This window comes from Octopus bimaculoides, chromosome 26 (assembly GCF_046866305.1).
Source record: "Octopus bimaculoides isolate indiv1 chromosome 26, ASM4686630v1, whole genome shotgun sequence".
Classification (NCBI taxonomy): Eukaryota; Metazoa; Mollusca; class Cephalopoda; order Octopoda; family Octopodidae; genus Octopus; species Octopus bimaculoides.
The window spans coordinates 29359430-29374429 of record NC_142953.1 but is presented as its reverse complement, the minus strand read 5'-3'; the positions used below and the strand labels follow the sequence as shown (position 1 = coordinate 29374429).

The 15000-nt window shown below is 41.4% G+C and overlaps 1 protein-coding gene across 6 annotated transcripts in view; it reads right to left on the bottom strand.

The window, feature by feature from the left end:
- Positions 1-15000, bottom strand: part of LOC106871338 (uncharacterized) — a 377312-nt gene that overhangs the window by 191918 nt on the left and 170394 nt on the right. The window lies entirely within an intron of this gene.

The following is a 15000-nucleotide window of genomic DNA, read 5'->3' as shown; positions in this document are numbered from 1 at the left end:
GTGTGTGTGTGTGTGTGTGTGTGTGTAGATATAATGGAGAGAACGGGTTGAGTGGAAATAGGTTTTTTCCCCCTGACTAAGACTGGGTTTCCCACAAACGTCAAATTCCCTCTCACCTCCGACAACAGTATAGGAACTTTTTCCAAACTCATGAAATAAATAGATAGATAGATAGATAAATAGAGAGAGAGAGAGAGAGAGAGAGAGAGAGAGAGAGAGAGAGAGAGATGGATAGATAGATAGATAGATAAATAAATGAAAGACAGATAGATGATTGGTAAATAGAGATTGGAAGATAGATAGAGACAGAGAGAGTTTGAAAGGCAGACAGACATACAGACAGATACAGAGACGGACAGACAGACTGATAGATAGATAGATAAATAGATAGATAGATAGATAGATAAAAGGGAAGGAGGTACGTAGATGAAAATATACAAATAAATATTTTCTACGAAAGAATTTTCTCATGAATCATGCATTTAAAGAACGGTCTATTTAACATTTAACGAACCGAAAAGAAAACTGAAAGTTTGGCACAAGGCCAGCAATTCCAGGGGGGGGGGTATGCTGGTTACATCCACCCGAAGGGTTTAACTGTTACTTATTTTATCCACCCTTAAAGAATGAAAAGAGAAGTCAACATCGGCGGAATTTCAACTCAGAACATGTTGCAGTTTAATATTATATAATGTTCCTTTCTGTTATAAGCACAAGGCCTGACATTTTGAGGGACGGGTGTAGTTGAATAGATCGATCCCAGTGCGTAGCAGCTGCTTATTTCATCGACCCCAAAAAGGATGAAAGGCAAAGTCGATGTCGGTGGAATTTGAACTCAGAACGTAAAGACGGACAAAATACCGCTAAGCATTTTGTTCGGTGTGCCAACGATTCCGCCAGTTGGCCGGATTAATATTCGTGTATAATTCTTTTATTTTTTCACTTATTTCAGTCATTTGACTGCAGCCATGCTGGAGCACTGTTTCAAAAATGTGTTAATCGATGAAATCGACCGCAGGCCTTATTCTACCGGTCTCTTTTGCCGAACTGCTACGTTATGGGGACACAAACACACCAGCATCGGTTGTCAAGCAATGGCAGGGGGCAAACACACACACACACACACACATATATACGACGGCCTTCTTGTTTCCGTCTTCGAAATCCACTCACAAGGCTTTAGACGGCCTGAGGCTATAGTAAAAGACACTTGCCCAAGGTGCAACACAATGGGATTGAACCCGGAACCATTTGGTCGGGATATAAGCTTCTTACCACACAACCACGCCTATGTATATTATTTAATATTATATAGTATATATAATATTAAATTATATATCATTTAATATCATACAATATATGTTTCTGAGAAGGCACGTGGATTAGTGGTTAAAGTGTTGCACTCACAAGTGTGGTTTCGATAACACTTCACTCCACGTTGTACCACTCCACTCAGCTGCGACTATGAGTAACCCTGCGATGACTAGCGCCTCGTCCACCTCGGTCACTTATATGACATTACAACTCACTTCATTGCTATATAAGTAATGTTGAAATCGTATCCAGTATTCTGTGTATTGTTCAAGAAAAGAAAAACTGTTTCTCTTTTATTCTTTTAAATGTTTCAGTCATTTGACTGTGGCCATGCTAGAGCATCGCCTTTAGTCGAACAACTCGACCACGGGGCTTATTCTTTGTAAGGCTAGTATTTATTCTATTGATGTCCTTTGCTGAACCGCTACATTTCGGGGACACACCAGCATCAGTTGTCAAACTATGGTGGGGGAACAAACACAGACGCACACATAAATATACATACATACATACACACACATACATGCATGCATATATATATATATATATATATATATATATATATATATATATATATATATACTCGCGAGGGTTTCTTTCAGTTTCCATATACCCGAGGCTATTGTAGAAGACACTTACCCAAGTTGCCATGCAGTGGGACTGAACCCAGAACCATGTAGTTAGGAAGCAAGCTTCTTACCGCGCAGTCACGCCTATAAATGTTCATCTTGCAGTTATGTGGTTTCGGGTTCAGTTCCACTGTACGGCACCTTTAGCAAGTCGTTTCTACCACTGACCCATGCAGGTCAATACCTTACGAAGAAATTCATCACGTGTGTGTGAGTAATTTATATATTTATTTGGATGTGTATGGGTGGGGTGGGTATGTGTCTGTAATTCACCGCTTGATAATCGACATTAGTTTGTTAAAGTGCTTGCAAAAGAATAAGCGACTAAACCCGGATAAATCGTGCCGCAAGAATGGTTGCCTTCCAATGACTGAAATAGTTGCTGTACTTTTCCTATGCGGAATTTTCCGTCCTACTTTTATGGCTGTTGTTCTTCACGTTTAATCTTTGTTTGTTCATCGCCATAGTAATATTCCCTTTATAGCTGGCGCAACCAGACGAGCAGTACGGTGGAATTTAAAGACTTCAGATTTTAAACGCGCCGAAACTGCGTACGTAGTAAGGAATTCATAGCTAATGAGAGGATTTCCATTCTTTTGAATTTTCATATATACATAGTGTGTGTGTATGAGGTACATACACACACACACACTCGTATAAACATTCACGCTTACATTCACATATATTGCTGTTATTGAGGATGTTGTTAGTTATACTATCACCATGACGACCCAGCACAATTAGAGCAATGCTCAAAGACGTTCCATATATGACCATCCCATCACCCGCCTCCTCTCCGTCAACGTGCATCAAGGACTACAGCTGATTGAACGTGTGTGTGTGTAATTTCTACTGTAACACAGTACAGTGTGATTTGAGGGAGATTTTAGCTGCTACTTTTGGAAGTTGAACGGTCTGGTTGAAGTTTTCTCATAGACACGTTACTGTTGTTGTTGTTGTTGTTGTTAGTTGCTTTTTAGGAAATAGTGATGAGAGAGAGAGGGGGGGGGGAGAATGCAGAAAGAGAAAGAAAGAAAGACAGAGGGTAAGATACAGATGAAGAGACAAACATATGTGTGTGCGTGAGTATATATGTGTGTGTGTGTACGTACAGAGAGAGAGCGAGAGCGAGAGAGAGAGTGGGGAGAGAGAGAGTGGGGAGAGAGAGAGTGGGGAGAGAGAGTGGGGAGAGATATACAGGCACTCACATAAGTATACATGCACATATATATTTATCATTTTGTTTCTCTCTCTCTCTCTCTCTCTTTCTTTCTATATATATATATATATATATATATATATATATATATATATAGAGAGAGAGAGAGAGAGAGAGAGAGAATGAAAGAGAGAGGGAGGGAGGAGGAAAAGGCAGCAAGTTGGTTTGGTTTGCTGGTTCCATTCTTGAGTTCATTCCAAATATCCAACATTCTAAGATAGAAATAGAGATTTCGCGAAAGGAGAGGGTGATAGGGGTGTGGAGAGGTGAAGTAGAGCGAGATACCCAGGGCAGAGAGGAGGGTGCACCCACACACACATGCATATGTATATACATGCATGCACGTATGTGTTGTAAGTTTGGTTTTACACACGGGAGACGAAGAACTCAATACACAAGACAAACGTATATGCATGTATATATATATATTTTTATAGCTTGAAATAGAAAACTGCAAGAGTGAGTGAAAAGTTCAGCTTTTCGTGCCAAGGCACTTAAACGTTACACTTATCTCCGTTTGGTGATTTCAAACAGCAAAAATACAACTCAAAACATGAGGACGGATATACATAGACTGTTTTTCCTACCCATCTTTGCATCGTCTACAGTTTTATATTTAAGAAATGAGGAATTATTTACATTATTTACATTTGACGGATATTTGTCCTCATCTTGTTTGTTGTTAACACAACGTTTCGGCTGATATACCCTCCAGCCTTCATCAGGTGTCTTGGGGGAAATTTTGAACCTGGGTTCTCATTCCTAAGGTATTTTTCGATATTATTATTATTATTATTATTATTATTATTATTTATCATTATCATTATTCAGGTTACTTCCATGGAATCGAACTCGGAATCTTGGGGTTAGTAGCCCGCGCTCTTAACCACTACGTCATGTGCCCGGGGGCATTTGTATAGTCTGTCTGGATGTTTTATCGTCGTCTGTTGCCTTCTTGTCCCATTTTTATTTTTATATATAGAGAGGGAGAGAGAGAGAGAGAGAGAGAGAGAGATAGAGATTCATATACATATGCATAGACACACACACACATACATGCAAACATACATGCATATATACATTCATACAAGCATACATATACAAACATTTACATACGCATACACACACATGGTGGCGCACATACATGCATACATGAGGCTAGACCTTTCCAACTTCCATCATGGTATACGTTACGCAGAACGTTGTCCGTTTTAAGGTGATCCTCGGCAACAATTAGCATGGTATGGTCTGATCTTCGAATTACAGGTACTTAATTTATCAACCCCGCAAGGATGAAAGGCAAAGTGAATCTCGGTGGAATTTGAACTCAGAACGTAGCAACGGGCGAAAAACCGCTCAGCATTTCGTCCAGAGCGCTAACGATTCTGCCAGCTCGCCGCTTGAAGTTCATAATAATAATAATAATAATACAAAGACTTCCAACAAGGTACCTTGTCCAAAAGACAGACCCCTAACTCTAAGAACAGCCCATATCCTACGTGTGTGTGTGTATGTACATATACAAAACTTGGTGTGAATGTTTGTGTGTATCGCTTTATGAGTGCACATTGGTGTCTATGTGACTGTGAGCGTGTTATGTGATATAGGTGTGTGTACCGAGGTGTCTGTATGTGAATGTGTGTGTGTGTGTGGGTGCATACATGCATGTAAGTGTGCATATGTATGCAATAGGTGTGTGTATGAGCTGTGAACGAGTATCCTTTCGTTTGTGTGTGTGTGTGTGTGACATAGATACAGAAACAAGAGAAGCTGAATACGATGCAAAAATCACATAGCGATCGTATATAATCGATAATGTTGACTATAAACAATAAGGTGATCGATAACAGTTAGTATAACAATAACATCTTAGATATGCCTGTGTAGGAGCTCTCAACATGATAGCTAGATCTGGTAGATATAGCAGTGAAGTCTCCCTCAAATCATATCCTACTCCTATCTTACGTATATATCCATCAGCCTATGAAGGGGGGGGACCTCCACACGGTAGCCTGAATGAGTGATCGAATCTCCTTCAAATCACACACACATTTATGAGTATAGGTGCAGGAGGGGCTGTGTGGTAAAAAGCTTGCTTCCCAACCACTTGGTTCCGGGTTCAGTCCCACTACGTGCCAACTTGGGCAAATGTCTTCTACTTATAGCCTCGGACTGACCAAAGCGTTGTGTGTGGATTTTGGTAGATGGAAACTGAAAGAAACCCGTCGTATATATATATATATATATATATATATATATATGTCTGTGTGTGAGTGTGTGTGTGTGTTTATGTTTGTGTGTATGTATCTGTGTATCTGTTTGTCCCACCCCCACACCATCGCTTGACAACCGACGCTGGTGTGTTTATGCCCCCCGTAACTTAGCGGATCGGCAAAATTTCAAGCACAGATTTCACCATATCTTCATACTTGAAGTATCTGGCCACGAGATGTTCACAATGAATAATGCAACGAAATGATACCCTTGAGGGCTGGAATCACTTTTCATCAGTGCATTTAACCCTGCATTTCCCCCGATCATTGCAGGAGCATCATCTATTGCGACACTGATAAGTTTATTCAGTGGGACACGAGCATTTGGTAAGGCCCTGTCAAGCGCAATTTCTTTTTTAATGTCAGTGCAACGAGTTGTTTCTTTTAACGACACTGAATCCAACATCTCTCTTCTCTCACAATTAACTCCGAAGAAACATATCGAACAAATAGCGCCAATTGTGAGGTTGTCTGGCATGTCAAACAGATACCGCCAGTTGTGAGGTTGTCTTGCATGTCAAACAAATACCGCCAGTTGTGAGGCGGTCTTGTACGTCAGCTGATTCATCAATTGCAAAACTGAATGCAGGGGAATTTTAAAAACCATTTTACATTTTGCTTTGTTAAACATCAGCACTGATCTGAGGGATCTGAGGCGAAACTGGTGCCTGAGTCGCTGAAATTTTGTGTTATTTGGATCTAACACTACAGTAACTACAGCAATATTCTTTTAAAAGATTCACCATCAGAATACGAGCGTTTAACACGAGCAATATTCCATGATGTAACAAAACTGGTTTCATTTGTTGTATCGGCGGCATACCTAGAAAGTATGTACCATGCCCACCACCCGAGACCTCGATGGTTCATACTTGAAGTCAGAGCGGTTACACATAACCGAAAACTTCCTCAAATTAGCCAATGGAGGGCACCCCTATATACTAGAAAGAGAAGGCAAAATCTCTCTCAACATTAGCAAACGATGGAGACGTCTATGTGGTAAAAATAGCAGCCAAATTTCCCTTAAATCTCATCCTAATGTCTTATGCATGCATGTATGTATGTATGTATGTATGTATGTATGTATGTATGTCTCTTCTGCATTTAATCATTTGAATTCTTCCCCTGAAGAAGATGCTGGTTTCTAACAAAGATGCGAAGTTCTATCTTTGGAATGTAATTAACGAAAAAGAAAAATGTCACATTTTACACCTGAGAGAAGTCTTGCATAATTTTACCGTTCCGCTTTCGGATTGTATTTGTAATATGCAAATCGGTTGGCTGATTTCTTTTTCTGAAAATCCAAGAACTCTACACGGTAAGCTATTAGAACTGGTAAAAATGGCAAAATCTGCCTCAAGTTACACCATACTGTAGTACGCATATAAATATGTATGAACGAATGAAGGAGACCATTACAGGTCGAAACAGTAGCCAAATCTCCTTCAGATCATGAATTGTCTTATACATGTATATGTATGAACCAACAAAGGCGACCTCTACATGTTACACTTGCTAGATTTGGTGGCTAAACCTCACAACCATCTTTATAGGAGTATTAAGTGTAACCCAGTATTTTACTGGTACCCTATTTTATTGATCCCAGAAGGATGAAAGATATAGGTAAACGTAGTATTCTATTATAATTTCGTTCTTAGTTAAGACCGCTTAGGGGAACATAAATTTAACCCCAGTATTTCACTGGTATCTAATTTTATCGGACCCAGGAGAAAAGGGTTTAATTTTGACTTGATTGCCCCATATTACAGGTGGAATATATTCTTTTCTACTCTAGGCACAAGGCTTGAAATTTCGGGGGAGGGGGCCAGTCGATTAGATCAACCCCAGTACACAACTGGTACTTAAAAAATCGAAACAATGAAAGGCGAAGTCGACCTCGGCAGAATTTGAACTCAGAACATAAAGACAGACGAAATACCGCTAAGCGTTTCGCCCGGTGTGCGGCACATATATTATAAAGGGACTTTTACAGTGGTTTTGTGTTGGTTGAGTGATGACAGTAGAAATGGTGGTGACGACGCTAGTGGTGGATGTAGTGCTGGTGGTAGAAGTAGTATAGTAGTCGTAGTTGTGGTGGTAGAAGTAGTATAGTAGTCGTAGTTGTGGTGGTTTGTGTAAATGAAGTGGAAGGGTGATGGTGGTGGTGAAACAAAGAGGTGGGGTGTGTGAAAAAAGTGGGGGAGTGGTGTTGAAGAGAAAAAGGCGGAGGGGCATTGCAGATGCCAGCAGGAGGTGATGGTCGTGGATGATGGTTGCAACATGCTGATGGTTGCGGTGATGGTGGTGGTGGTGGCGGTGATGGTGGTGGTGGTGGCGGTGATGGTGGTGGTGGTGGTGGTGGTGGTGGTGGTGGTAGCGGTGATGGTGTGGGTGAGTATGGGAGGCGAGGCAAGGCTTTGGGATTCTTGGAAGAATATATTGCAGTAATATAGAATTTGGCACTTGGGTAAATTTCTCTGGAATATTTTGGTGGAGAAGAGCCCATTGTGTCTGCATGCACGTGTATTATAGATATGTATGTATGTGTGTGTGTGTGTGTGTGTGTGTGTGTGTGTGTGTGTATGTACAGAGTGTGTACACACACACACATATATATACTTATACATTTATACACGCATATGCATATATATATATATATATATGTACGTATGTATACTTATGTAAGTGTGGTGAGTATAATAAATAGGTAAATTCCCTTCTCACCTCTCTCTCTCTCTCTCTCTCTCTACTCATTCTCTCATTCTACTTACACATGTGTTTGTGGTCATTTAAGGTTATATATTATTGATAGTGAAACATTCGTAAATGGTTATGTAACACAACAGGTATTGACAGACGCGCGCACCCACACACATATACATATATAAATATACAGATACAAACACCCACATGCATTGCAATTAAAGCAGGCGTGTTAACGTTTTATATGAATGAATGCTACAATGTAATGTGTATGTATATGGACGTATATGTTGATGTTTAGTACACGTGAATGCTTGTGTAACTGTGTTCAGTGTGTATATTATTGGGTAGCGTGTGTAGTTTGTGTGTGTATGTTATATAATTGTTATTTAACTAAAGGTCAATGCTGATAGAGTAGAACTATGAATCACAGGTGTTCCATGCGTGACCAAGCCATCTGTTTAGAGCCATATAAGACTAGGTCGGCTAATGTCCTCTTACCGTATACAAGATATTAGGGAGTGATTTGTGGCATATTTCGGTGATATTTCTTATTTCTTTATTGCCCACAAGGGGCTAAACACAGAGGGGGCAAATAAGGACAGACAAAGGGATTAAGTCAATTACATCGACCTGGCACTTAATTTATCGACCCCCGAAAGGATGAAAAGCAAAGTCGACCTTGGCGGAATTTGAACTCTGAACGTCACGGCAGACGAAATACCGCTAAGCATTTCGCCCGGCGTGCTAACGATTCTGCCAGCACGCCGCCTTAAAATATTTCGGTGATATTTCTAACAGGTGGAACAAAGCTATCGCGCCGAATCATTTTGTATGGCACACACACACACACACACATACACCGCACACACACAGACACACATACACGCGCACACACATACACGCACACATACATATACATATAATGTGTATGAGTGTACGTTATGTTTAAGTGTGTATATACACTTATATATTAACGTGTAGAGTATATATGATATTGTGTAGAGGTAGTGCAGGGGTGGGTGTACACACACACACACACACACACATACGCACACATATATGTACAAGTTTGTATGGATGTGTATATATATGTTTGTGTGTGTACGCATGTGTTCGTGTCTGTGTTTGTCTCCCACCACCGCTTGACAACCGGTGTTTGTATGTTTATGTCCCTGTAAGTTCTTCAAGCCGGTGCTCCAGTCTGACTGCAGTCTGAAACAAGAAATCGCAGGAGTGTCCGTATGGTAAGTAGCTTACCAACCACATGGTTCCGGGTTCAGTCCCACTGCGTGGCACCTTGGGCAAGTGTCTTCAACTATAGCCTCGGGCCGACCAAGACCTTGTGAGTAGATTTGGTAGACGGAAACTGAAAGAAGCCTGTCGTATATATGCATATATATATATATATATATATATATATATATATATATATATATATATATATATATATGTGTGTGTGTGTGTGTGTGTGTGTGTATGTGTGTGTGTTTGTGTGTTTGTGTGTGTGTGTTTGTGTGTCTGTGTTTGTCCCACCAACATCGCTTGACAACCGATGCTGGTATGTCTATGTCACCGTAACTTAGCGGTTCGGCAAAAAGGAGACTGATAGAATAAGTACTAGGCTTACAAAGAATAAGTCCTGGGGTCGATTTGCTCGACTAAAGGCGGTGCCCCAGCATGGCCGCAGTCAAATGACTGAAACAAGTAAAAGAGTAAAAGGTATATATACATATATATATGCGTAAGTGTAGCTGTATGCTAAGAAGCTAGCTTCCCGACCACATGGTTCCGGGTTCAGTCCCACTGTGTGGCAACTTGGGCAAGTGCCTTCTACTATAGTCTCTGGCCAACAAAAGCCTTGTGAGTGGCTTTGGTAAACGGAAACTGAACGAAGCCTGTCGTATACAGACAGACACACACATACATACACATATACATATGTATGTATATGTCTATATGTGCGTGTTTTTGTGTCAGTGTTTGACCCCCACCACCACCACCACCGCTTGACAACCAGTGTTGGTGTCTTTTACGTCCCCGTAAACCAGCGGTTCGGCAAAAGAGACCGATTGAATAAGTACTAGGCTTCCAAAGAATAAGTCCTGATGTTTATTTGTTCATATCAGCGTTTTAAACAACATACATACACACACAGAACAGACAACTACAGACGTATTTAAGCATAAACACACACACAGAACACACACACACACACACACACACACGTTAATATATACGGAAGTCCCGTAACACGTCGCTCTCACGCCTCGAAATACTCCACAAGTCTTCTATATTTTAGTTCCTCCTTATCACCTTCCCACGCCACCGCCAGCTCATAATAATAATAATAATAATAATAATAATAATAATAATAATAATAATAATAAATAATACTTTCTACTAAAGGCACAAGGACTGAAAGTTGGGAGTAGGGGATAAGTCGATTACATCGATTCCTGAACTCAACTCGTACTTTATCGACTCTGAAAGGATAAAAGGCAAAGTCGACTTCGGCGGAATTTGAACTCAGAAAGTAACGGCGGACGAAATGTTGCTAAGCATTTCGTCCGGTGTGCTGAGGATTCTGCCAGCTCGTCGCCTTGCTAATAATAACCACGAAGGACGAAAGGCAAATCCAGCCTCGGCTGAATTTGAACTCAGAACATAGAGATACATGAAACACCGCTGAGCATTTCGCCCCGCGTGCTGAGGATTCAGCCAACTCGTCAATAATCTTTTCTACTCTAGGCACAAGGCTTGCAATTTTGGGGGAGGGGTAAGTCGATGACCCCCAGTACTCTGACCCCGAAAGGATGAAAGGCAAAGTTGACTTCGGTGGAATTTGAACTCAGAACGTAGGGACGGACGAAATACCGCCAACCATTTTGTCCGGCTTGCTAGCGACTGTGCCAACAACGACAACAACAATATTCAAAGCATGTTTAAAATGATAAATGCAACATGTATGTATGTATTCATATAAGTATGCGCGTATATACATAGATGGGTATATATCAGTGTGTTGTGTTGTATGTGTGTGTGTCGGTGACGTTTGCAATGGTATTACATGAACAGTTAAACAGCATTTAATTGTTACAACCGAATTAAGATCAATCATACACATACACACACACAAATGTCTGTGTGTATATATATATATATATATTTGTGAGAGAGAGCGGGAGAGAGATAGCTAGATGGATGAGTATATATATATATATATATATATATATATATATATATATATATATATATATATATATATAGAGAGAGAGAGAGAGAGAGAGAGAGAGAGAGAGAGAAAGACTGTTGCTTTATTGTATTGCCTATCCCCACCGCATCACCAGGAGATTAAGTCGGCCTGCACCGTGAATCGAACGCCAAAAATGCAGATAAGGCACAAAATATTTCGTCGACAAAAGATGAATGAAGGAGAACCATTACACACACACACACACACACACACAGCCACACACACACACACACACACACACAGCCACACACACACACACACACACACACACACACACACTTGCCTGTGTAACAAAACTCTTCCTTTCGTTTGCCCACGCAAGCACACAATTGCAAATTCTGGCTTCGTTCGTTACAAACGATCACGACGTCTGGGACTAGAAAAAAAATCTCGAAGACCTTCTTAAGACGACGGTTAAAAGAAGATGCTTCCTTTGCCAACCTCGTTTACCCGGCGGGTGGCCGGTCAGAATTTAATCTAAAATTAAAAAGCCAAAGAAAAGAACACGCATACATAAATACATATATATACCTAACTGCATACGCACCTACATACATACATAAATACATACATAGACGTACACATAAAAAATACTCTTACATCATACATACGCATAAACACACAACTCGGAGGTACACGCGCACACACACAAGTACACACACAGATACACACACAGATACACACACAGATACACACTGACGCATCTTAACTTGGATAACACACATACACACACACTCTCTTTCTCTCGCGCGCAAGATACACAGATACTTTAAGGTGGGCTACACACACACACACACACACACACACACTATCATACGCATGCTATATACATATACTGACAACCATAATTCTTTTCTACTCCAGGCACAAGGCCCGACATTTTTAGGGAGGGGGGGCCAGTCGATTAGATCGACCCCAGTACGCGACTGGTACTTAATTTATCGACCCCGGAAACGATGAAAACCAAAGTCGACCTCGGTGGAATTTGAACTCAGAACGTAAAGACAGACGAAATACTGCCAAGCATTTCGCCCGGCGTGCTAACCACTCTGCCAAACTCGCCGCCTTAGTGACGACCATAATTAACAGAACCACGCACACACCTTTACATCTATCGAAAGATTTAAATGACAGCTGTACTTCGAAGTCCCAAATCATGTAACAAAGGAAAAAGATAGATTGGTTTTTTTTGTTTGCTTTTGTTTTGTTTTATTTGTTTGTTTTTTCCTATGATTCATTTAACGGAAATTTTACAAAGATTTTCAGTTTTTTTCCTTTGTAGTTTCTTCCCAGACACTTCCGAATTATTTTCTTTTCCCACGAGGTAAGGGACTTCGAAGGACAGCCGTTACATAACTCCGCCCACGTAAGATACAAACACAAATTCTCACACACACACACACAGTCACACGCACACACACACACACACACACACAGACACATATACACACACAGGCGCACATATTCACACACATACATCTACCTACACGTACATATAGATACAAATGCACATACACATACATACACACACACACGTACACATGACGGCACTTCGTCGCTTGCGACGATGCTGGTTCCAGCTGATTTGACCAACCGAGCAACTAGCTCATGAAATTAACGTGCAAGTGGCTGAATACTCCACAGACACGTGAACCTTTAAAAACGTCGTTCTCAGGGAGATTCAGCATGACACAGATTGATGGAAAAGCTGCCCCTTTTGAATCACAGGTACGCCTCATTTTTGCCAGCTGAGTGGACTGGAGCAACCGGAAATAAAGTGTCTTGCTCAAGGACACAACGAACCGCTGGGAATCGAAACCACGACCTCGCGATCGTGAGCCGACTGCCCACTCGAGGCCCAGGAAATTGCTGTCTACGCTGGTGCAGTTAACTCCAAGATCAACTCATCGATTAAGACGATTTATGATCTAAAGCCAATCCAACTGTGACCAGCCTGTCTATTAATTTCTCAGTCCAACTGTACTTTTTAACATCAACCAAATCCAGCGATTCGTACCCGGGGTCCATACGGCTCTCAAGGCCCCACACGACCCTCGGGAGGCGGGGCGGGGCGGGGGTCCATATAGGATCTTGTCAAAATTTATTTGCAATAAATTGCTTTGCTTCCCAACCGCATGGTTCCGGGTTCAGTCCCACTGCGTGGCACCTTGGGCAAGTGTCTTCTTCTATAGCCTCGGGCCGACCAAAGCCTTGTGAGTGGATTTGGTAGACGGAAACTGATAAGAAGCCTGTCGTATACTATATATATATGTATATATATATATATATATATATAGTATGTGTGTGTTTGTGTGTGTGCGTTTGTCCCTACTACATCGCTTGACAACCGATGCTGGTGTGTTTACGTCCCTGTAACCTAGCGGTTCGGCAAAAATCCGATAAAATAAGTACTAGACTAACAAAAAATAAGTCCTGGGGTCGATTTGCTCGACTAAAGGCAGTGCCCCAGCATGGCCGGAGAAAAAAGAAAAGAATAAAAGACTTTCTTTTTAGACAGTTCCTTCTAATATTTCAAAGATATTCTGGGATTTCTTTGAGACATCGGATGCCTATGGTGGCCCACCTGACCCCGCGTGACGTAGGGATGAAAGGGGGTCCATAGGGAAAGAAAGAAAGAAAGAAAAAGAAAGGAAATGGTTGAGAAGCACTGGGCTCAACCAAAATCATCTTGTGACCCCCACCCCCACCCCCTCAACTGAGTTTGAACTTTAAAAGAGAGAAAAGAAGAAAAAAAACGTTCCAAAGTCGATGGTAAGAAGAAGAAGAAGAAGAAGAACGAAGAAGAAGAAGAAGAAGAAGAAGAGATGAGGATGAGAAGGAGGGGGGAAAGATGAAGGAGAAAGAAAAGATGGAAAAAGAGGAGGAGGAGGTGGTCATGATGGCCACGATGATGATGATGGTGATAGTGATGATGGTGAGGATAATGGAGGAGGAGGAGGAGGTGTTGGAAGAAGAGAAGGAAAGGATGAGAAGACGACGATGATGATGATGGAGGGAAAGAAGAGAATGAGGAAGAGAAGGAGGAGGAGGAGAGGAGACGGAAAGAATGAGAAGATGATGATGATGATGATGGTGATGATGACGATGATGATGATGAGGAATGTGGAGGAGAAAAGGAAGAAGAAGAAGAGAGAAGTGTGCAGAGTCTGAACCTATCCAATAAATTCCTCGTCGGGGAAGGAACCTGAATGCGCGCGTGAGTGTGTGGGTGGGGTGAAGGGGGGGTTGTCGGGGAGTAGGTGTTACGATTAGTGTGTGTGTGTGTGTGTGTGTGTGTGTGTGAGTGCGTGCATGTTTGAGTGTACGTGTCTGTGTGTGAATGTGTGTGTATGAGTGTGTATGTGTTTGAGTGTACGTGTGTATGAATGTGTGTGAGTGTGTGAATGTATGTGTGTGAGTGTACGTGTGTGTGTGTGTGTGTGTTTGAGTGTGTGTGTGTGTGTGAAGCCGTACGCATACGTTGTGATGAGTTCAATAAGATTACATAATACTTTTAAAATATCTTCTTTTTTTGTGTGTGTGCGTGTTTTAGTGATCATACTGCGGCCATGCTGGGGCACTTGCATCGAAGGATTAAGTCGACCA